We start from the raw sequence: 22,066 nt of genomic DNA, 5'->3' as shown, positions 1-22,066 counted from the left end.
ATTTAGAAGAAGTAGGGTTACATAAATGAGTTAAGATTTTTCAGAACTGCAATCTGTTCCAATCCATTGTAATAGATTTTAAACCTTGACGTTAGATTGTTACTATTAATAAGATCTTAAGAATACTAAATGCTTAGTCTTGCCAAATTCAGTATTCATTTACAGTATACTGCGTGTTGCTGACCTGACCAGGTGATATGGTGGGTGTTACCATTGTTTGCAAGCTAGGTTAGTATTGCTGTGGCATAATTCTGAACTTCACAGTATTACTGAATAGGATGAACTTTGTTTTATTTGAATTGCTATTTAGGGACTTTTTTAAACAACTCATTATTATTTTACTTTGTTCTTGATGTTTAGAACTGGCTTAAAGCATTGCGAAGAATGGCTTGTTCTGTTAGTAAAATCAGTAAACCAGAAAAATAATTTATATAATTGGTAATCTCATTTTGTATTACTTTTAATTAGCTGATTATCTGCCTTGGGAATGCAGCAGAGAATTCTGGTGACTTTTACTTCGATAATCATTTTTGTCTTCCCATACTTTTATTGTAGGACATTTGGAATAGTAGTAATAGATAAGTAAAATGAATTATATGAAAAATTTAAATATATAATAATCTTTATTTTTTAATAGGGATTTTATTAGAAACTTGCTTGAGAATAGGCTTTGTAAGATACATACCTATATGATACCACTTATTGTGTGTCTGTTAAAAATCATAATGAAGGCTGCTAACTAGTGGTTGAATCATGATTAGTAGAATAGAAGAAGTTATAGGCTCACGCCTGTAATCCCAGCACTTTGGGAGGCCGAGGTGGGTGAATCACCTGAGTATGGGAGTTCGAGACCAGCTTGACAACCATGGAGAAACCCCATCTCAACTAAAATTACAAAAATTAGCTGGGCGTGGTGGCACATGCCTGTAATCCCAGCTACTCAGGAGGCTGAGGTAGGAGAATCACTTGAACCCAGGAGGCAGAGGTTGCAGTGAGCCAAGATCACACCATTGCACTCCAGCCTGGGCAAACTTGGCAGAGTATTTTGCATATACTCATCTCTGTTAAATGATGCTTTGTTTCCTAATGTCCTTGGGATTAATCACTGTCATCATGAAGGGGAAATCAGTGAGTGCGATGCCTAGAGTAAGACTTTATTCTTGCTAAGTGAATGGATAGCAATGAATTGAATCCAAGGACAGATTGTTTTCCTAAATCAAGAGGATAGAATATGGTAAAGGTGACATGGAGAGAAAGGAGATGAACCTGAATGTAAAAGTTACATGTAGAGAACACAGAATTGAGGAAAGATGCTTCTATATGTGTGTGTATATATGTGTGTACATAGAGATATAGTATATAATATCTACATCTATGTATGTTGCATACATATATGTTCCGGAAACATATATATTTATATAGAGAGAATATATATATTCCAGAAATATGTGTGTGTATGTGTATATACACATAGAAAGAGAGATAAAGAGAGAATATACATATATATATATATATATATTCCAGAAAACCAGATAGGAGGTTATCCAGTTAGTCAATAAGGAAAAAAAAAAAAAGCGCATTAAGTCCTTAGAGCTGGGCCTGTCATAGGCTAACTCATGATTTTGAGAGTAGCTTCAATAATTTTGGAAGTTTTAAGATTATTCACAGAGTTGAAATGACAAGAAGGCAGACCTAAGCTTAAGTGAGAAAATTAAAATCTAGCAACATAAACTATTATGTTAACCATATCTTTTGAGATTCTGTTTTGTGTTGTTTTGGGGAGAGGAGAAAGAATAGAGAACTCAAAAATTTATTGATGTTCAATTTGAATTGAACTAGAACATAAGTCTTTCCTAGCATTCCAATTGTTTATGACCAAGATTAAACAGATCCCATTAACCTATAAAACATTAATGCACAAAAACTGATTTGATTACCTTGCAGAACAGGAGAACTGTTTTTAATCAATGTTTTGATCCTATAAAAGGGCAATTATAATGATCTAGATTGAGGGGACTGGAACTATTTAGAAGACTTTGGAAGGGTTGGAGAAACTCCATAGGAAGTATACTTGTTCTTTGTTATTTGAGGCCAAATTTCATTCAAAATAAGAGAAAGTATAGAACTATTAATAATCAGCAGTGAAGCAGACTGTGTTGAGAGGCAGTGAACTCCTGGTAATTTGGGTTGCTTAAGCAGATTTTGAACATCAGGAACACCGTAAAGGGGATTTTTCATTGTATGGAAGAATGTACTAGATTATTCCGGAGGCCTCTTTCAAATCCTAAAAACTTTTTTGTAGTGTAATAAAGTGATTTATTGTAGATGGGTTTAACCTCTTATTCCTATATTTAAATACTGATAGCTAACATATCCACTGGTCACTTATCCATCAACCTCACCTCACCCATAACCAGGACATAAATTTTAAAATTATTTGAACTTCAAATTATAAGACATAAAATCAACATGCTTTTCTCAGATCCTTACTCAGTTTACTTTTATTTTAGACACAATTCTGATAGGCTTAATTAGCTGGCATCTAATTCCATGAGATATTAGAAGTAACAAATCATGAATAGTCCAGATGCTCCTATTAGAGGCAAAGAAAAAAAGAAAAAACTCATAAAGCAGACCAGCTAATTTAAAATTGTAGCAACCTGGGTCCTTTTGATAAGATGAAAACAGCTCTATATTAATGGATATTCAAAATGATAACCCTGACTGAAAAGAAGTAATTTATGTTTAGTATTTTCTATTGAAGAAGGGAAGAATACCTGAATTTTAGAAAGATCTCTTCAGTGTGTTTAATAACAAAAGACAGTTGGATAGATATTTTGGCATTTGGAGAGGCTGCATTGTATAGTGGAAAGAGCACAAACTCTAGAGTAATATAGACAGATTTGAATCTGGGCTCCAGTCTATTAATTAAGTTTTATTATTCATTTCAAGCCTCCATTTCCTCAGCTGTAAAAAGGAATTTACTGAAGGTTAATGTACATAAAGTCTTGCCTAAGTAAAAATAGCTATTGTTATTATTTCATTATTACCATAAAGCTGACTTTATCTTGGTTAAAAAAAATTTTTGGCTATTCAAGTAGAGCAAGAATAAACTTATCTAATAGTTTTAGTGTAAGTTTAATATATATAATGCTAATAATGGTGATGGCATGCTTGAAAAAAGTTTTTAAAAATTACACAAGTAATTCATATCCACCTTACAAAAATTAGGTTATAGAAAATATACCTAAGCAAAACAAGGAATAAAGTTGTCAGAATCCTTTATCACTATAATATTTTAGTGCATGCTTCATTTTTAAACTGCTTTGACATTCCCACAGGGTGTCACTTCTGAGTAGTGACTGCTGAAATGGATTCTATATTACTACTGTTGGGGAATTTACATTATTCACTGTGCTTTCTAATCATAACATGAAGTGAAAGATTGTGACATGGCACAATACTGATTAAAATAAAGCCCCGGTCCTGGTAAATTTTGTTGTATTGAAACCAGTTTTGTAGAGTGGTGGGTGTTGCTTTCTCTTCTGGAGCCAGAGAGCCCAAGTTTGAATCCCGTCTCTACTATTTATCAGCTGGGTAATTACCTGAATTTCTTAATTTTTCTGTACTTCAGTTTCTTTATCTGTAAATTGGGGACAATAGTAGTATCTAATTCATGGGTTGTTGTGAGGATTAAAGGAATTAATCTACATAAAGTGTTTAGAGCAGTGCCTGGCACAAAGTATAGACTCGGTAAATATTAGCTGCTATTATTATTCGTTTTTAGGCAGGTTTATACAAGCATATAAGATAAACAGAATGAGCACAAAATTAAGTCAGTGAGATTAAAAACCTCTTCTAAAAAAGGGAGAGGTATGGAACAGAGGCTAGTATCCCCTGAGGGAGAGAGGCCTCTGGTAATTATTTACTGAGCTAAAATTTCAGAGGGCTATAACCTGTCTTTTGTTGCATCAGGCACATGTTTACAATATTTTTACTATATGTTTTTCATTTGAACCTTGCAAAGGGGTCTGAATTTTTCCATTTGAAGGCATTGTTTCTTTTTCTCCCTGTTTAAATATTTTAATATTTTTGAACCATAGTATTTCCACATCAGTTTCTTTCCCTACCCCACAAAGTCAACATCATTTTATGCTGTCTCTTCCAACAAGCATTTTGGCTATGCTTTCAGAGATCAAAAGCTCTTTAAGACAATTCGATACCATGGATAGAGATCAAAGAGATACAATAAATTATCATTAAATCAGTGTATCTGACTACAGCCCCAGGGAGATTCTGTAAGAACTTTAAATTCTGTTGCAATTTTCAGTGACGGGTATTAATCAAAGAGATAAGCCAATGAACATATTTAGCCGTTCTGTCTACTGTACCTTTTAAAAAAATTTTTTTTCCTTTTCTTTTTTTTTTGATTTTCTCCTTTTCTTTTAGCATGGTATCTAGTAATCTGATTAATTACTGACCAAAAAGAAGTTTTTAATTTCCCTTAAAAAAATTGTTAGACTTGTAGTAGAATTTTTTTTGTGTTTTGTTTTGTTTTCAAGCATCAAGTACCACGTTTTTGAAGACCATGGCCTATCATCATTATGCATTCAAGATTTGAGTTTGAATAACCTCATCAAGACTTAGATCTTCTTCAAAAGCTTCAAGTCTCATCTGCATTAAAGCTCTCCATTGAACCCTCTCACAAAAGTACAAGCTTAAAGGGACTAAAATCCATTCATACATTCCATTTTATATCCCTTCCTCTGACTTCTCTTCAATTTCCTTGGCTTCTAGGGTGCTTCATATTGCTTATGTTCCTTTAGACTAGAGCCAAGGAGACAGTGCTTTCCAAAAAATGTGTTCTGTGGCCATAAGTTTTCATTGATAGAGAAGCATAAATTTAACATGATGAATTTAGAATTAGGACTTTTATGGTATCCTATAAAAAGTTGAGTTAACAGGCCGGGCACGGTGGCTCCTGCCTGTAATCCTAGCACTTTGGGAGGCTGAGGCAGCTGGATCCCCTGAGGTCAGGCATTTGAGACCAGCCTGGCCAAACATGGCGAAACCCCATCTCTACTAAAAATACAAAAATTAGCCGGGCGTAGTGGAGGGTGCCTGTAATCCCAGCTACTTGGGAGACTGAGGCAGGAGAATCACTTGAACCCAGGAGGCGGGGTGTGCAGTGAGCTGAGATCGTGCCTCTGCACTCCAGCCTGGGTAACAGAGTAAGACTCTGTCTAAAAACAACAAAAAAAGTTGAATTAACAATAAGGAAATTAGGACGAAGTGGCAAAAATATTTTGGGTTACATTATACTCTCAGAAGCTATGTGGTTTAGAGAAAAGGGTCCCCAACCACAAAAGTTAGTGGTTCTTATTCTGTCTACCTCGTACTAGGTATATGGTAACTGATAAAGTCACTTAACCTCTCTGAACCGTAACTTCATCATCTATGAAGTGAATCTGACATTTTCCCCCCGGCCTACCTCACAGGGTTGTTGTGAGGATCAAATGAAATAATGTACATGAAAAGACATATATAAAATGTATAATACAGACAAAGGGTCCTGTTACATAGTTGGAAGTCATTCCCTCAGATCTTGGGTCTAGGAAGGTAGGTGATTTAAACTCATTGAAAGCATGTACCATATTCAGATTGGATACATGGTAACAAGGCTATATTAAATTTTTTTCTCTGAGTTGAGTCCCTAAAATACTATCATGGGCTGATTCTAAGAAGGAGCACGAATATATATTCCCCTAAAATTATAGCTTAGCATTGTTAATGCTCTAGAGCAGTTATCAGAGTTATATGTTGTAACATATTAGTGATTTGTGAAACTTTTTTACTAAAATGTGACCCTTATTTTTCTTTAAATGAAAGAACATAGAATATTTCACAATGCATTCCATGTGGTAAGAGTAAAAAATTGTTTTAGTTATATGTACAAATGTGTGTGTGTGAAGGTGTGTATACTTGGTCATTAAATAAAATGTACTTTTTTTCCCCTGTGAGTTGCAGCTGCTGTTCTTTCTTTCTTTTTTCTTCTTTTTTTTTGAGACGGAGTCTGGCTCTGTCACCTAGGCTGGAGTATAGTGGCGCGATCTTGGCTCACTGCAACCTCTGCCCCCTGGGTTTAAGTGATTCTCCTGCCTCAGCCTCCTGAGGAGCTAGGATTACAGGCACTCGCCACTGCGCCCGGCTAATATTTGTATTTTAAGTAGAGACGGGGTTTTGCCATGTTGGCCAGGCTGGTCTCAAATTCCTGACCTCAGGTGATCTACCCACCTCTGTCTCCCAAAGCGCTAGGATTATAGGCGTGAGCCAGCGCGCCCAGCCTCTTTTTCTTTTTGAGACAGGGTCTCACTTTATCATCCAGGCTGAAGTGCAGTGGCACAGGCTACAGCAGCGGCGTGATCATGGCTCACTTCAGCCTTGACCTACCGGGCTCAAGTGATTCTCCCACCTCAGCCTCCCCAGGTAGCTGGGACTACAGGCACAGGCCCCCACAACCGGCTAATTTTTCTATTTTTTGTAGAGATGGGGTTTCATCGTGTTATGCAGGCTGGTCTTGAACTCCTGAGCTCAAGTGATCCACCCACCTTAGCCTCCCAAAGTATTGGGATTACAGACATGAGCCACTGTGCCCAGCCATCAGTTGCTGTTCTCAGAGTGCCATTTTGGCACTAATGCCTTCCTACACATTTGGATTCCTAAGAGACTCAGCATTTTTTTTCACTTTCTACTACTACTTGTGACAAAGAAATTAATACCAATTTGACTTATGGTGTAATTGAAATATTTTTTATTTCGTAGCACAGATAAAGCCTGTATGCCTCATGGATATTTAATATTTTAGTATCTATTCTGATACCCAGACTGTTATAGCATTTAAAAGGTTGCTTCAACCTCTACTAGCAGAAAGATTGTGTCAAATATTTTGCTTTTTAATTTTTTTTTTCTTGTATCTTTCTGGCCTAATGGCAAACAAAACCCTCCATTTAGCATTATTCGAGGACTAAGTAGAGAGAGGCTATCAAGAATGTAGTTAGCATGACTGGGAATTTGATGGTCTCTGGAAAAGAAAGTGCCATTTCTTTTCTTTCTTTGAGTAACTAGGTTTATCTTTAGTTTAATGATTTAAGATAAATAATTCACTAACATTAACTTGTTCAACTGTTACTCCTAAAAACAGATATCTCCCTCTTTGGTGATAGCATTGGTTAGGTTAGCAGAGGTGACTTTATTATAGTGTCCATGAACAATAGGGCATTGCTGCTGCTTCCCGGGGTTATGCATTCCAGTTCATTGATGAAAAACTAATTTTTTAGTGCTTTAGTGTACTGAAATGCTGCCTTTAGTGCCCTGGAATTATTTAAAGCTTGTTAGAAGGTTGTGCAAGGTATTAATTTTCTCTGCTTATAAATTATATGAATGTATATAGTCCTAGCAATATGAACGTTTATCAGAAGATGTATAATGTAGAATCCAACTGCCTCATTCTTCCTGAACAGGCGTGGCCAAACTTCTTACATTAATGGAGACTGAATGAATTGCAAAGGTTGTATAAATCGAGGCTATTATGTTTATGACAATTGGCAGCTGTGGCATAAAAGGCTCATTACCATCTGTAATTGACATTTTGTTGTTCCTCCTTCCTCCACACCTTTGCCAAAAAATGGCATTGGTATTACTACCTCTCCATGCAGGAAGTAGGATCTACCTATGAGAAAGTTCAAGAGAGTAGTTAGGCAAGTTCAGCTATCCCTGACCTTCTTCCACAACCCTCATGAAACTAATCCATTGCAAAATTCAGTCTTTTCTGCTTCCTAAATATCTTTCAAATTATTCATCTTTGTTTCCATGTCCGTCCTTATTTATTTTATCATCTTTGCCTACATTTTTGCAATATCTCTTGAATGGTTTTTTGTATTTACTCCTCCCCCCTCTAATCTCATTGCTTTTAGACTGATTTTTTAAAATACAGTTCTAATATTTTTGATCCTCTGATCTAAACTCTTATTATCTTATTGCCCTTAGAATTCAACCCCAAATCTTCAATCATTCTTTGCCTACTAAGCTCAAGCCATAATGGTCTTCCAATTCTCTGACAATGCCATTTTTTTTTTCTTCAGAGTTTTTGTTGTTGTTATTGTTGTTGAGACAGAGTGTTGCTTTGTCGCCCAGGCTGGAGTGCGGTGGCACAATCTTGGCTCACTGCAACCTCCGCCTCCCGGTTCAAGCAGTCATCTGCCACAGCCTCCCGAGTAGCTGGGATTACAGGTGCCCGCCACCACGCCTGGCTAATTTTTGTACTTTTAGTAGAGATAGGGTTTCACCATGTTGGCCAGGCTGGTCTTGAACTCCTGACCTCGTGATCCACCCACCTCGGCCTCCCAAAGTGTTGGGATTACAGGCGTAAGCCACCGTGCCCAGCCTTCTTTAGGGCTTTTGCAGATACTTTCTGCTTGGAATGCCCTCCTCTCTCCTATTCCTCTTCACATAACCCACTTCTACTCATACCACCAGTCTCACTTTTAAAGTGATATAGTCTCACTTTTAAAATAATATTTAATATTATTTTTTCCAAGAAGCCTTCCTCCATATCTCAGACTAGATTAGACCTCCATTCTCTATCATTCTTTCATAAATCACCCATTTTTTCTCAAACATAGCATAGTTGTAATTATTTCTCATATATAATCATTTGTGAATAATCTTACAAGGCAACCTTTAGGAGGGCAGTGACTGGTGCATGTTTTATTACACTGTATGCCCAGTGTTTAGGAAATTGCCTAGCAAATAGTAGGGAATCAGTAAATATTTGTCAACTGATTCTTCCCACAGCTACCACTCTTCACTTAGATATTTCAGTACTGTAAGTTCTTCTGGGTTGTTGAACTTCCTCTGTTTAAAACCCTCCACTTGGCTGAGTGCAGTGCTCATGCCTGCAATTCCAGCACTTTCGGAGGCCAAGGCAGGAGGATCGCTTGAGGCCAGGAGTTCAAGACCAGCAACACAGTGAGACTCCAGTCTCTACAAAATAAAAATAATTTTAAAATGAGCCGGGCATCGTGGCACACACCTGTAGTCCCAGCTACTCAGGAGGCTCAGGTGGAAGGATTGCTTGAGCCCAGGAGGTCCAGGCTGCAGTGAGCCATGATTGTGCCCCTGCACTCCAGCCTGGGTAACAGAGCGAGAGCCTGTCTCAAACACACAAACAAAAACCCTCTAGTTGCTTCTCATCTCACTCCAAATATGAGCCCAAGTCCTTATAATGGTCTCTAGGGCCTTACCTGATATGCCTCTACTCTCTCCTTACCTCTCTACCATCTATTGGACTGCCTAGCCCAGATCTCTTAGCTGATCTCAGAAATGTCAAGCTTTCTTCTGCCTCAGGACCTTTGTACTTGATATTCCCTGTGCCTGGAATACCATTGCCTTAGATATCTGTCTGGTTTAATCTGTCATCTTCTTTAGGCCCTTGAGGTTATGTGACTTCAGTGAGGCCCTCTTTGACCATCTTATTTAAAATTATAACCTCACTACGTGGCATCCCTAGTCTTCTCTGCTTTACTTTTCTCCATCGTACTTATCTCTGATTGACATTCTCTTCATAGGTATTTTCCCCAGTACTGAGAACAGTGACTGACACATGGTAGGACCTTAGAACTTACTTATTAATTGAGTTAATTTAACCTGTACTCACAGAGATGCATATTTGGGACAATGAGACCTGTAGCCCAAATTATGAGGGCTGAATATTTCAAGATGATTTTAGGAGATGAGTTAGTTAAATTTATTTATATCCTGCCTTGTTCTAAAAAAAATTTTCAAATGCATGTAGTATGTAGGATGGAGACATAAAGAGAATAAGACAAAGCGAATGTAATAGTATTAAAGTGAGTAATGTACAGAAGGTCCCGCATAGTGGCTAAAGGCATGTTATAAATTTGACTTATGAAAGAGTTAGCTTGCTCAGAAATGATTGAGCTGGAATCAAGAATCTGTTCTCTGGCACAGGTCACAGATATTTGAGTCTTACATAGAAACCCAGAAAACCCATTTAACTATAAGACATTGTGCAATTACTCTTCAAAAAAAAAAAAAAAACAACTTGCTTTCTGTATTAGGAAATTTCCTATTGGCATAAAATGTACACAGTCTATCCATTATAAAGGCTCTGCTACATTTGAGAGATGGCAGTCACAGCTACCACCTCTGCTTATATCATGTCCAGGACATTCCCAAAGTTGATTTAAACCAAGTAATTGGATATTTTTGAAAGTTAGCTGTGAAAAATACCAACCAGCACATTAATTACCCCAGTTTCTCCTCCTCTAATCATGAGGTAGCATGACAGTACAGTGGTTGTGGCTTCCTTCCTTTTGAGGTAGATAATTGGCAACTTAGAAATAGGTTCTTGGCTGGGTGTGATGACTCACACCTGCAATCCCAGCAATTTTGGGAGGCCAAGGTGGGCGGATCACCTGAGGTCAGGAGTTCGAGACCAGCCTAGCCAACATGGTGAAACCCTGTCTCTACTAATAATACAAAAATCAGCCGAGTGTGCTAGCACATGCCTGTAATCCCAGCTACTCAGGAGGCTGAGGTGGGAGAATCTCTTGAACCCAGGAGGCGGAGGTTGCAATGAGCTGAGACTGTGCCACTGTACTCCTGTCTGGGCAACACAGTGAGACTCCGTCTCAAAAAGAAAAAAAAAAGAAAAGAAAAAGAAATAGGTTCTTATGTAGTCACAACTAAACAGGGTAGGAAGATTGAGAGTTGGATGAATTAGACTTCAAGAAATTTTTCACCAATACAGTAACCCAAAATAAGAGCTTCTCTCTCTCTCTCTCTCTCTCTGTGCATACAATTAATAGATATTATATAGTACATGTCTTTCTGTTCATGGTATGTGTACTTTCCTAATTCTGTCTTTTTTTTTTTTTTTTTTTTTGTCATTTAAAACTGAGTCTGAGAATTGTTGCCATGTCTGCAGGCCAGAGATAAAGCAAGGAACGTGGGGACAGACTACAGGCCTTTCAGTAAACTCTGCAGTACCTCACTAAACAAAGCTGGTATTTTTGAGGCAAAAGATGAGAATATTTAGCTAAATGGTGTTGCGTGTGCAAAATGTGCTAGTTCTTATTTGATTTTTTTCTTCTTTCTTAGAAAGCTTTCTCCTTTCTATCTTTGACTTGCGGATAAATATTACATTTGAAGTCACATCTGTCCCACACCATTTTTTTCAGGGAAGAGGAAAACTAAATGAACCATAGACTTAGGGAAATAATGGAAATATGGATGTTTAAAAAAACCATTTATGTTCCATGTATTTCAAGGAAAGGAAATGAGGAGACACATTAAGAACACCACAGAACCATTAAAATGGACAACTCACATAAGGGGAAAGTATTTACCAAAAGCATTATGTATAACATGTTGCTGATTATATAACATGTTGTGTTGTTATATTTAACGTGTAAGTATACATTATTCTAACTAATTTAAAATATGTTTATTGAATTTGCTTTACATATTGTATTTATTTGATGGAACTTTATGTTCATTTTTTAAGACGTCAAATATCTCCTCGTTTTGACATTTCATGAGTAACAGGAGAAAACCTGAGAAGAGACAAAAGTAATGCAAAGGTCATTGTGTCTTCCAGCATAAGTGATGTAGAAGCAGAAAGATCTTATTTTCATTAGAAGTGGTGAAGTGGCAGAAAGACAATATCCCCCGACTGGTTTGCTGACACAAATTTTGCCATATAGTGAGGACAAAAAAATATGTCTAGGCGTTTAACTCATTATCTCCTCAACTATGGTACACAGAATGTCTGACACAACTACAAGAGATTTTGTAAGCCAAAAGGGTTCTGTAATGACATGTTTGGAAAACGTTGCAGTCTTTTTTGAAAATTTATAATGTATCTTAACACATTCCAAACGTGCAATCACAATTCTTTTTCGCTCATAAAATCTATTAATAACCCTTGGAATCATCTTTCAGGAAATGCTGAAAATTTTGCTTCTGTTTAGGATGTAGAATGTTGCAAGAGAACATTGTTCCTATCCTAACAATGAGAAAAATCTTGATAATCCACAAAGTCATGATGTTTCTTGAGCTCATCAGAGAGTTGAGGTCACAAGGCAATCAGATGAACTGAAATTCCAAAGAGAGACAAGCCCTTTTGAAGAGATAGGACACAGAAACTGTGTTACCTTTGGCAGAGCATAGGAGGAAGAGAAGGCACTGTAAAGGTAGGTAAGAAAAAAGCGGCTAAAACTGTAATGAATTCTTAAAGGCTGAGTGTGGGATCCTGTAACATTTCAGAATAACGGGGAGCCCCAGTCACAAAAGTAGCCTGCACTCACTTGCAAGCTTTCTTCTATGGGCCCCTGTGTTAGTTTCCTAGGGCTGCCAGAACAAAGTACAGCAGTGTGCTGTGTAACGACATTTCAGCCAATGACTCCATCTTCATATTGCCATCTTCTCTGTATGTCTGTCTGTTTTTTTTCTCTCTCTCTTTTTAAAACCATTTTTAAAGATATAGTGCAGTAATATTAACTGTATATATATGTGTGTGTGTGTATATATATATATAGTTACGAAACAGATCTCTCAAACTTTTTCATCTTGCAAAACTGCAACTCTATACCCCTTGAATAACTCACCTTTTCTCTCTTCCCCATTCTGCTAGTAGCACCATTCTACTTCCCATTTCTAAGAGTTTGACTATTTTTGATACTTCATAGAAGTGGAATCATGCAATAGTTTTCTTTTTGTGGCTGGTTTGTTTCACTTAACATAATGTCCTCAGAGTTCATCTATGTTGTAGCATATGATAGGATTTCCTTCTTTTTTTTTTCAGACGGATTTTCACTCTTGTTGCCCAGGCTAGAGTGCAGTGGCACGATCTCAGCTCACTGTAACCTCCGCCTCCTGAATTCAAGCTATTTTCCTGTCTCAGCCTCCCGAGTAGCTGGGATTATAGCCACCCACCCACCACTAAGTTTTTGTATTTTTAGTAGAGACAGGGATTCACCATGTTGGTCAGGCTGGTCTTAAACTCCTGACCTCAAGTGATCCGCCTGCCTCTGCCTCCCAAAGTGCTGGGATTACAGACATGAGCCAGCACGCCTGGCCTACCTTCTTTTTTAAGGCTGAATAATATCCATTGTGTGAATATACCAAATTTTCTTTATTCATCTGTTGGTGGACATTTAGGTTGTTGGCTATTGTGACTAATACTGCAATGAACATGAGTGTGCGAATATCTCTTTGAAATCTTGTTTTTAATTCTTTTGGGTATATACCCAGAAGTGGGATTGCTAGGTCATATGGTAATTCTATTTTTAATTTTTTGAGGAACTTCCATACTGTTTTCTATAGCAGCTGCACCATTTTACATTCCCACCAACAGTGTACAGAGGCTCCAAGTACTCTACATCCTTACCAACACTTGTTATTGTTTTTTTTTTGTTTTTATTTATTTATTTATTTATTTATTTTTAGTTAATTTACTTTTTTAAATAGTGGTCATCCTAATAGGTATGAGGTGATACTATTCTGGTTTTAATTTTCATTTCCCTAATGATTATTGATGTTGAGGATCTTTTCATATGCTTGTTGGTCATTTGTATATCTTCTTTGGAGAAATGTCTGTCAAGTTCTTTGCCCATTTTTAAATTGAGTTATTTTGTTTTTTTAATTATTATTATTGAGTTGTAAGACATCATTATATTAATATATTCTGGATTTTTGTCAAGTTCTCTTGAGAAACTTTTTAAGGTTGCCTTTTCACTCTTAGATTATTTCCTTTGCTGCATGTAAGTTTGTAAGTTCGCTGTAGTCCCATTTGTCTATTTTTTGCACTTGTTGCCTGTGCTTTTCGTGTTAATATCTAAATAATAATTGCCAAACCCAATGTCATTAAGCTTTTCCCCTGTGTTTTCTTCCAGGAGTTTTATAGTTTCAGGTCTTACAGTTAGGCCTATGATCCATTCTGAGTTCATCTTTGTAATCAACATTTTGTAGGATCTTTGTATGACAGGGTCCAACTTCATTCTTTTGCATGTGGATATCCAGTTTTCCCAATGCCATTTGTTGAAGAGACTGTCCTTTTCCCATTGTGTGACCTCAGCACCCTTGTCAAAGATCATTTGACCATATACATGAGGGTTCGTTTTGGGGCTATTCTGTTCCATTGGACAATATGTCTGTTTATGCCACTACTATTCTGTTTTGATTACTAAAGCTTTGTAATGTATGTTGAAGTCAGGAAGTTTGAGGCCTTCAGCTTTTTCTTCTTTCTCATATTTTTTAAGGCTATTCAGAGTCCTTTGAGATTTCATATGAATTAAAAGTTTTTGTTTTCTATTTCTGTAAAAACATTGTTAGGGTTTTGATAGGGATTGCATGAATCTATAGGTCATTTTAGGTAGTATGAACATTTTAATAATATTAAGTCTTACTGGGCACGGTGGCTTATGTCTGTAATCCCAGCACTTTGGGAGGCCGAGGTGGGTGGATTACTTGAGGTCAAGAGTTTGAGACCAGCCTGGCCAACATAGTGAAACCCTGTCTGGGGGGCAGAGGTTGCAGTGAGCCGAAATCCCACCACTGCACTCCAACCTGGGTGACAGAGCAAGAGTCTGTCTGAAAAAGTAAATAAATAAATGAGCAAATAAATAATATTAAGTCTTCCACTCCATGAGTATAGGATGTCTTTTCATTTATTCGTGTCTTCTTTAATTTCTTTCAGCAATGTTTTATAGTTTTCAATGTACAAGTCTTTTTCCTCCTTCTTTACATTTATTCCTACTTATTTTATTCTTTTTGATGCTATTATAAATGGGCTTGTTTTCTTAGTTTCCTTTATCAGATGGGTCCTTGTTAGTATATAGAAACACACTGATTTTTGTGTTTTATATTCTGATTCATTGATTTTATATTCTGCAACTTTGCTGAATTTATTACTTTTTTTGTGGAATCTTTAGGATTTTCTACATATATAATCAAGCCATCTGTGAACAGAAATAATTTTACTTCTTTCTTTCCAATTTGCATGGCTTTTATTTCTTTTTCTTGTATAATTGCCCTCGCCGGAACTTCTATTACTATGTTGAGTAGAAGTGGTGAAGGTGGGCAATCCTTCCCTTCTTCCTGATATTAAAGGGAAAGTTTTCAGTATTTCACCATGCAGTGTGATATTAGCTGTGGATTCTTCATAAATGGCCTTTATTGTATTAAGATATATCCTTCTATTTTTAGTTTGTTGGGTGTTTTTATCATGAAAGGGTATTGAAGTTTATCATGCTTTTTCTGAATCAACTGAGATGGTCATGTGGTTTTGGCCTTCATTGTGTTAATGTGGTATATTACATTGATCGATTTCATATGTTTAAGCCATTCTTGTGTTCCAGGAATAAATCCCATTTGATCATAATGTATAATCCCTTTAATGTGCTGTTGAATTCTGCTTGCTAATATTTTATTCAGGATTTTTACATCAGTGTTCATCCAGGATATCAGTCTGTAGTTTTCTTAGAGTATCATTGTCTGCTTTTAGTATCAGGGTAGTGGTAGCTAGTTTGGAAGTTTTCATCCTCTTCAATTTTTTGAAAGAGTTTGAGAAGGATCAGTGTTAATTCTTCTTTAAATGTGTGGTAGAATTGTCCATTGAAGGCATCTGGTCCTGGCTGTTTTTGTTGTTGTTGGGAGGTGTTTGATTACTGATTCACTCTTCTTACTAGTTACAGGTCTTTTCTGATTTTTTTCTTTATGATTCAGTCTTGGTAGGTTGTATGTTTCTAGAAATCTATCATTTTTTTCGATGGTATCCAATTTGTGTATAATTATTCATAGTAGTCTCTTATGATCCTTTTTATTTCTATGGCATCAGTTGTAATGTCTTCTTTTACTTTTACTTTTTATTATTCAAATCTTCTCTATTTTTTACCTTAGTCTAGCTAAGGATTTGTCAATTTTGTTGTCTTTTTAAAAAAGACAAGTTCTTCATTTTGCTGATTTCTTTCTACTATTTTTCTATCCCCTATTTTATTTATTTCTGTTCTAATTTTTATTATTTCCTTCCTAATACTAATGTTGGGTTTAATTTATAATTTTGTTTCATTGTGATTGGAAAAGATGCTTGGTATGGTTTCAGTCTTCTTAAATTTGTTAAGACTTGTCATGTGGCGTAACATGTTATCTATCCCAGAGAATGTTCCATGTGTCCTTGAGAAGAATGTGTGTTCTGCTATTGTGGAGTAGAATATTCTGTATATCTGTTAATACCAATTAGTTTATAGGGTTGTGTAAGTCATCTGTTTTCTTATTGATTATTTGCCTGGTTGTTCTATCCATTATTAAAAGTGGGGCATTGAAATCTCCTACTATTGTTGTGTTACCATCTGGTTTTTCTTTCAGTCTGTCAATGTTTGCTTTATATTTGGTTGTTCTCCTGTTACAAATATAAATACATATTTATAATTACTACTTTCTTCCTAGTGAATTAATCCTTTATTTATTATATAATGTCCTTCTTTGTCTCCTGACAATTTTTTTTTAACTTCAAGTCTCTTTTATCTGATATTACTATGGCCACCCCTGTTCTCTTTTGGTTATCATTTGCATGGAATATCTTTTTCCATCCTTTCACTTTCAGTCTGTGTGTGTTCTTATACCTAAAGTAAGTTTCTTATACATAGCATATAGTTGGGTCTTTCTTTAAAATCCATTTTCTATATTGGGTTTAGTTTATAATTTTGTTTCATTGTGATTGGAAAAGATGCTTGGTATGGTTTCAGTCTTCTTAAATTTGTTAAGACTTGTCATGTGGCATAACATATTATCTATCCCAGAGAATGTTCAGTCTTCCTTTTGATTGAAAGTTCTATTTACATTTAAAGTAATTATTGATAGGGAAGGACTTATTATTGCCATTTTAAGATTTCTTTTCTGTATGTCTTGTAGTTCTTTTGTACCTGTTTTCCTGTCTAGCTGCCTGCCATTTTGTTCTGTTGACTTTTTGTAGAGAGAGATATGCTTTGACACCTTTCTCACTTTCTCTTGTGTATCTTCTAAAGAGATTTTATTTGTGTTTACAATGGGGATTACGTAAAACATCTTATAATTGTAACAATCTATTTTAAACTGATACCAGCTTAATTTAAACCATGTAGAAAAACTCTACTCCTTTATATACCCCCTACTTTATCAATGTCACAAATTATGTCTTTTATACTTTGTATCTAGTAACATAATTTTATAGTTTATAGTTATAGTTATTTTTATGCTTTTATCTTTTAAATTCTACATGGAAATTAAAAATGATTTATGTGCCACCATTACAGTATTACATGATTCTGTATTTACCTGTGTATTTACCTTTACAGAGAGCTTTACATGTTTATATGCTTTCAAGTTGTTATGTACTATCCTTTTATTTCAACTTGAGGGTCTTCCTTTAGCATTTCTTGTAAGGTAGCTCTAGTGCTGAACTCCTTCAGCTTTTGATTATCTGGGAAGGTCTATTTTTTTCCTTCATTAAAATTTTTAAATTTTTATATATTTATTTTTATGATTTTAACTTTTATTTGAGATTTAGGGGATATATGTGCAGGTTTGTTACATGGGTATATTACATGATGCTATGGTTTGGGATACAATTGATCCTGTCACCCAGATAGTGAGCATAGTACCCAATAGTTAGTTTTCCAACTCATCTCCCTTCCTCCCCTTTCTTCCCTGTCTACTAGTCCCCAGTGTCTACTGTTGCCATCTTGATGTCTATTTGTATGCAATGTTTAACTTCCACTTATAAGTGAGAACATGTAGTATTTAGTTTTCTGTTCCTGTGCTAATTCTTTTAGGATAATGGCCTTGAGCTGCATTCATATTGCTGAAGAGAACATGATTTCATCCTTTTTTATGACTGCATAGCATTTCATGGTCTATCTATCTATCTATCTATCTATCTATCTATCTATCTATATCACATTTTCTTTACCCAGTCCACCATTGATGGGCACCTAGGTTGATTTCATGTCTTTGATATTGTGAATAGTGCTGTGATGTACATGAGTGCATGTGTCTTTTTGGTATAACAATCATTTTCTTTTCGATGTATACCCAGAAATGGAATTGCTATGTTGAATGGTAGTTCTGTTTTAAGTTCTTTGAGAAATCTCCAAACTGCTTTCCACAGTGGCTGAACTTATCAACATTCCTACCAACAGTTCATAAGTATTCTCTTTTCTCCACAGCCTTATTAGCATCTGTTGTCTTTTGACTTTTTTATAATAGTCATTCTGACTGGTGTGAGATGGTATCTCATTGTGGTTTTGATTTGCGTTTCTCTGATGATTAGTGATGGTGAGCTTTTTTCATATGTTTGTTGGCTGCATGTATGTCTTGTTTTGAGAAGTGTCTGTTCAAAGTTCCTTCGCACACTTTTTAATGGGGTTATTTGACTTTTGCTTGTTGAATTCTTTAAGTTCCTTATAGATTCTGGATATTAGACCTTTTGGTGGTTAAATAGTTGGTGAATATTTTCTCCCATTCTGTATGTTGTTTTTTTACTCTGTTGATAGTTTCTTTTGCTGTACAGAAGCGCTTTAGTTTAATTAGCTCTACTTGTCAATTTTTGTTTTTGTTGCAATCAGTTTTGAGGACTTAATAATACATACTTTACCAAGGCTAATGTCCATAATAGTGTTTCCTAGGTTTTCTTCTAGGATTCTTACAGTTTGAGGTCTTACATTTAAACTCCTTCAGTTTTGAAGGACAGTTTTGCTGGCTATAGTATTTCTGATTGGCAGTTTTTTCTTTTAGCAGTTTGAATATATCATACCACTCTCTCTGATCTGCAATGTTTCTGCTGAGAAATCCAATAATAATCTTATGGGAATTCTCTTGTATATGACAAGTCGCTTTTCTCTTGCTGCTTTCAAGATTCTTTGTGTCTGGCTTTTGATAGTTTGGTTACAGTGTGTCTCTGTGGGCCTCTTTGGATTCATCCTAGTTGGAGTCCTTTCAGCTTGTTCAATTTAGATTTCCATTTCTTTCTTCACGTTTGGGACATTTTCAGCCATTAGTTTTTCAAATAACCTCTCTGTCCCTTTCTCTCTCTCTCTTTCCTTTGATAATCCAGTTAATGCATATATTGGTCAACTAGATGGTGTTCCATAAGTCCCTTAGGCATTCTTCACTTTTCTTCATTGTTTTCACTTTTTATTCAGTTATCAAGCAGGAGCTTGATAATTTTTAATGGGTTTACTGATTTTGTTTTCTGTTTGATCAAGTTTGCTGTTGAATCTACTTAGTGTAATTTTTAATTCAGTTTTTTATATTCTTCAGCTTATAATTTCCATTTGGTTTTTTAAAAATAGTTATTCTCCCACCCACCCCACTAAGATGGAGTCTTGCTCTGTCGCCCATAGCTGGAGTGCAATGGCGTGATCTCGGCTCACTGCAACCTCTGCCTCCTGGGTTAAAGCAATTCTCCTGCCTCAGCCTCTTGAGTAGCTGGGATTACAGGTGTGCGCCACCATGCCCAGCTAATTTTTGTATTTTTAGTAGAGATGGGGTTTCACCATGTTGGCCAGGCTGGTCTTGAACTCCTGACCTCCTGATCCACCCGCTTCGGCCTCCCAAAGTGCTCGGATTACAGGCCTAAGCCACCGCGCCCACCTTTAAAATAGTTTTTATCTCTTTGTTGGTATTTTCATTTTGTTCATGTATCATTTTCCTGACTTCCTTTATTTGTCCATCTGTCCTCTTGTAGTGCATTGAGTTTCTTTGACAATTATTTTGAGTTCTTTGTCTCGTGATTCATAGACTTCCATTTCTTTGGTTTTTTGTTTTTTTTTTTTTTTTAGATTTATTTTGTTCCCTTGGTTGGGTCCTTGTTTCTTTGTATTCCTGATTATTTTTTTCCTGGGATTTGCACATTTTTAAAAAACAGCCACTCTCCCAGTCTTCTGAACTGGTTTCATACAGGGAGGAAGAGGCGTTAAGACTCTCTTCAGCCCAGCTGTAGAGTCTTAGGGCCTCTCAAACCTTTAATGGGGATGTATCTCCTCTGAACTGTGCCTGTAATTTCCCAGTTAGAGGCTTGCTGGTTTCTTTTTTAGGCACTTGCTCCCTGTGGTGTCTTTCCATGGTATTGCTGGTTTTCTGGTGTTCCTACAAGCTGCCTAGGTCTCTTGTTCTCAGCAGTTCCCAGGCAACCACAAGTTGCCAGATCTGTCAGCATTCCAAGTCAGGCAAAACAGAAAGCTATCTCTTAGGCAGTCCCCAGAAAAGCTGAAAGATTGCATATACTTTCTACTCTTCTCTTTTCTTCATGAGAGAAAGCCATGAGTTGGGCATTTTCTCCCAATAACACTGAGTTCTGTTGTCTTCTGTCTGCTGTGCCACAGGTTCTCAGGTGCTACAGCTAGCTGCTGAACTCTCCACTGTCCTCAGTGGCCCCCAAGCATCCAGAGTATTCTGGTTCTGTCAGTGTTCCACATCATGCTGGACAGTGACTATTCCCTTGGGCAGTTCCCTAAAAAGCTAGAACTTTGGATGTACTCTACTCTTTTCTTTCCCTTCTGATGAGAAGATGCAAGTTTGGCATTTTCTTGCAATTATGTAGGGCTGGACTGGCTTGGGGAAGGCCTATTATGGGTGAAATGTGTTGACTTTTCTTGCCTGTTTCTATGTGGCTATTCTTGGCTTTGAGCTTGCCTGGGATACTGTGACTTTTTAACTGGTTTCTGGAGTTTTTATAAAGTCTTTTTGGACCATATGTTGTTGTTAAGTCAGCATCTCTGTGGGGAAATGAGGTCCAGAGATTCCTATTCCACCGTGTTTTCTCTTAAGGATGTTGGATTAAGGCCCACAGTATTCCAGTGTGACGTCATCTTAACTTGATTATATCTGCAAAGAGCCTATTTCCAAATAAGGCCACATTCACAGGTGCCAGGGGTTAGGATTTTAACTTATCTTTTGGGGTACATAACTGAACCTACAACAGCTTCCACCACTGCTCATAAAAAGATTGAGGCTGGATGCTCACTCTGTAATCCCAGCACTTTGGGAGGCCACAAGGAAGTGGGTGGATCACTTCAGCCCAGGAGTTTAAGACCAGCCTGGGCAATATGGTGAAACCCTGCCTCCTACAAAAAGAAAGAAAAAAAAGAATTAGCTGGGTGTGGTGGCACATGCCTGTAGTTCCAGCTACTCCGGAGGCTGGGAGGTGCGAGGGTCACTTGAGCCCAAGAGGTCAAGACTGCAGTGAGCAGAGATCACACCACTGCACTCCAGCTTGGTGACAAAGCGACACCTTGTCTCACAAAAAAAAAAAAAAAAGAAAGAAAGAAAGAAACGAAAAGATTGAGGGCAAGACAGCAGATTGAAGAGAGCCACTCTTTAGTGATACACAATTACATAACCCTGCCTAAATTATCAGCTATTCTCTCATATGAAGCAAAAACTTGAAGTGAAAGGAAACCCTTTTATCCTCAGTCCAGGCAAAGATTCACTGATTATGGGGGCAGGGTGCAAGCAAAAGCTGTCTGCCCTTAGGGAAGGCACAGAACATTCTCCAGCAGTAGCTGCTACTATTTTGTATTTAGTGTGATCCATGGGATACTGGAGGGTTTTTGTTTTGTTTTGTTTTTACAGTGTTCCTCCACAGATATAAGGCAAAATTTCATTGCCAAGAGGTTGGGGTAGGGGCACAGAAAGCCCCATACCCAAGTCCTAGGTGCACAGGGCCTAGCTAAGATTGAGATATCAAGAAGAACAATGAGTTCTCTTAGTAGAGTGGAGTTAAAAACAGCTGTAGCCTACTGCCGAGGGAGGGACAAGGATGCAGAGAGAGAACCTCCTCCATGGCACAGATATGCAGTGACTGCTGAAAGCTGAGATTGGAGCAGGAACACTGAGTGAAATCCCTTGAACACTGTAGGCTCCACATGAAGCACAAGATGGTAGCTGCCCACTGTTAGAGGAAGGTGCGCAGAAGGTAACTACAGCAACAGGGAAGCAGTACCTCGAC

The 22,066-nt window shown here is 37.0% G+C and overlaps 1 protein-coding gene across 2 annotated transcripts in view; it reads left to right on the top strand.

Moving 5' to 3' along the window:
* Positions 1–22,066, top strand: part of MAP3K13 (mitogen-activated protein kinase kinase kinase 13) — a 192,052-nt gene that overhangs the window by 4,094 nt on the left and 165,892 nt on the right. The window contains exon 3 of one of the 2 annotated variants that reach the window (XR_003118089.1): positions 4,563–5,957. The exons of the other annotated variant lie outside the window; for it this stretch is intronic. The gene's annotated coding sequence lies outside the window, so the exon portion shown is untranslated. Of the gene's footprint in view, positions 1–4,562; positions 5,958–22,066 lie in introns of those variants that run through there. 2 annotated transcript variants of the gene reach the window in all.

The sequence above is a fragment of the Theropithecus gelada genome, chromosome 2, assembly GCF_003255815.1.
Source record: "Theropithecus gelada isolate Dixy chromosome 2, Tgel_1.0, whole genome shotgun sequence".
NCBI lineage: Eukaryota > Metazoa > Chordata > Mammalia > Primates > Cercopithecidae > Theropithecus > Theropithecus gelada.
The sequence above is the reverse complement of the archived record's forward strand: the minus strand, read 5'-3'. Positions and strand labels throughout refer to the sequence as shown.